This window comes from Triticum dicoccoides, chromosome 7B (assembly GCF_002162155.2).
Source record: "Triticum dicoccoides isolate Atlit2015 ecotype Zavitan chromosome 7B, WEW_v2.0, whole genome shotgun sequence".
NCBI classification, from domain to species: Eukaryota; Viridiplantae; Streptophyta; class Magnoliopsida; order Poales; family Poaceae; genus Triticum; species Triticum dicoccoides.
Genome location: NC_041393.1, coordinates 766,751,040 through 766,754,174, shown reverse-complemented (window position 1 = coordinate 766,754,174; position 3,135 = coordinate 766,751,040). Strand labels below are relative to the sequence as shown.

Below are 3,135 nucleotides of genomic sequence, written 5' to 3'. Positions count from 1 at the left end.
TCAGACGTATGTTTCTCTGAATAAGAGATATTTATAACCCCAACGGTAATTTTTGTTATATAAACATTCCTCAAGAATCAACGTTACTTCCTCAACTTTTCTGAACCGTCTGTCGTTCACCGTGAGGGCATGCCAGTGATGCCATGCCTGCATGCTCACGTGATGGCCAGATCCACAAGAGAGTAGTTGACTCCATCTCAGATTCAGATCGTCGTGCTGTATTAGTACTCACCCATGTATTTATTTATTCTATTGATCGAATAAAAGGGATCATTTGTAAAACAGTAGCATCAGAGGGCATTTGGTCTAGTGGTATGATTCTCGCTTAGGGTGCGAGAGGTCCCGAGTTCAATTCTCGGAATGCCCCCTTTTTTTCTTTTTTTACCACCCCTCTTTTGCATATATTCGAATTTACAGATAATGGAAATTTAGTCTGTGCAAATGGTCTTAAATTCAAATATTCTTCCCCCATCATGGCCATGATGTTAACTACAACCAATGTATGCGCCTCTTCTCTTCTCTGAATGCTGGCGGCATCATCTTCTTCGTTGGAGCTCAGTTTGTTAGCTACAATGCATTCTCCCACGAACCAAGGCAGGTGGCACTTAGAAACCTAATATTAATATTCTTTACTTTATACTACTATTTTTTGAAAAGGCCAAAGGCCCCAAAAAGCTATTCAAGTCACTGCTATCAAGATAATCGGCTCATAGTCGGACTCTTTCTTGAGAGGGACAAAATCACTGTTTCCCTTTTTCAAAAGTTTACATATATATATATCCAGGAAAATATTAACCATGTAATTAAGTCACAAAAGGTAACTAATTTACAAATATATATCCTGGGTGTTGGTCACATAGCGATGTGAACTATGGGTGTTAATCACATGGTGATGTGAACTATTGCTGTTAAATCACATGGCGATGTGAACTAGATTATTGACTCTAGTGCAAGTGGGAGACTGAAGGAAATATACCCTAGAGGCAATAATAAAGTTATTATTTATTTCCTTATATCATGATAAATGTTTATTATTCATGCTAGAATTGTATTAACCGGAAACATAATACATGTGTGAATACATAGACAAACAGAGTGTCACTAGTATGCCTCTACTTGACTAGCTCGTTAATCAAAGATGGTTATGTTTCCTGACCATGAACAATGAGTTGTTATTTGATTAACGAGGTCACATCATTAGTTGAATGATCTGATTGACATGACCCATTCCATTAGCTTAGCACCTGATTGTTTAGTATGTTGCTATTGCTTTCTTCATGACTTATACATGTTCCTATGACTATGAGATTATGCAACTCCCGTTTGCCGGAGGAACACTTTGGGTGCTACCAAACGTCACAACGTAACTGGGTGATTATAAAGGAGCATTACAGGTGTCTCCAAAGGTCGATGTTGGGTTGGCGTATTTCGAGATTAGGATTTGTCACTCCGATTGTCGGAGAGGTATCTCTGGGCCCTCTCGGTAATACACATCACATAAGCCTTGCAAGCATTACAACTAATATGTTAGTTGTGAGATGATGTATTATGGAACGAGTAAAGAGACTTGCCGGTAACGAGATTGAACTAGGTATTGGATACCGACGATCGAATCTCGGGCAAGTAACATACCGATGACAAAGGGAACAACGTATGTTGTTATGCGGTCTGACCGATAAAGATCTTCGTAGAATATGTAGGAGCCAATATGGGCATCCAGGTCCCGCTATTTGTTATTGACCGGAGACGTGTCTCGGTCATGTCTACATTGTTCTCGAACCCGTAGGGTCCGCACGCTTAAGGTTACGATGAGAGTTATATTATGAGTTTATGCATTTTGATGTACCGAAGGTTGTTCGGAGTCCCGGATGTGATCACGGACATGACGAGGAGTCTCGAAATGGTCGAGACATAAAGATTGATATATTGGAAGTCTATGTTTGGACATCGGAAGTGTTCCGGGTGAAATCGGGATTTTACCGGGTTACCGGGAGGTTACCGGAACCCCCCGGGAGCCATATGGGCCATCATGGGCCTTAGTGGAAAGGAGAAAGGGGCAGCCCAAGGGGGCTGCGCGCCTCCCCCCTTCCCCTAGTCCTATTAGGACTAGGAGAGGTGGCCGGCCACCCCTCTCCCTCTTTCCCCCTTGGGAATCCTAGTTGGAATAGGATTGGGGGGGGGGAGTCCTACTCCCGGTAGGAGTAGGACTCCTCCTGCGCCTCTCCCTCTTGGCCGGCGCCCCCTTCCCCCTTGGCTCCTTTATATACGGAGGCAGGGGCACCTCTAAACACACAAGTTGACACAAGTTGATCCACGTGATCGATTCCTTAGCCGTGTGCGGTGCCCCCTGCCACCATATTCCTCGATAATACTGTAGCGGAGTTTAGGCGAAGCCCTGCTGCTGTAGTTCATCAAGATCGTCACCACGCCGTCGTGCTGACGAAACTCTTCCCCGACACTTTGCTGGATCGGAGTCCGGGGATCGTCATCGAGCTGAACGTGTGCTCGAACTCGGAGGTGCCGTAGTTTCGGTGCTTGATCGGTTGGATCGTGAAGACGTACGACTACTTCCTCTACGTCGTGTCATTGCTTCCGCAGTCGGTCTGCGTTGGGTACATAGACAACACTCTCCTCTCGTTGCTATGCATCACATGATCCTGTGTGCGCGTAGGAAAATTTTTGAAATTACTACGAAACCCAACAGTGGTATCAGAGCCTAGGTTAATGATGTTGATGTTATATGCACGAGTAGAACACAAGTGAGTTGTGGACGATACAAGTCATACTGCCTACCAGCATGTCATATTTTGGTTCAGCGGTATTGTTGGACGAGACGACCCGGACCAACCTTACGCGTACGCTTACGCGAGACCGGTTCCCTCGACGTGCTTTGCACAGAGATGGCTTGCGGGCGACTGCCTCTCCAACTTTAGTTGAACCAAGTATGGCTACGCCCGGTCCTTGCGAAGGTTAAAACGGAGTCTATTTGACAAACTATCGTTGTGGTTTTGATGCGTAGGTGAGATTGGTTCTTAATTAAGCCCGTAGCAGCCACGTAAAACATGCAACAACAAAGTAGAGGACGTCTAACTTGTTTTTGCAGGGCATGTTGTGATGTGATATGGTCAAGGCATG

At 44.9% G+C, this 3,135-nt stretch overlaps 1 non-coding gene across 1 annotated transcript; it reads left to right on the top strand.

Annotated features, from left to right (window-relative positions):
* Positions 1 to 295: 295 nt before the first annotated feature.
* TRNAP-AGG lies at positions 296 to 367 on the top strand. The gene has a single exon. It is a non-coding gene; the product is annotated as a tRNA-Pro (tRNA).
* The last annotated feature ends 2,768 nt before the right edge of the window (positions 368 to 3,135 follow it).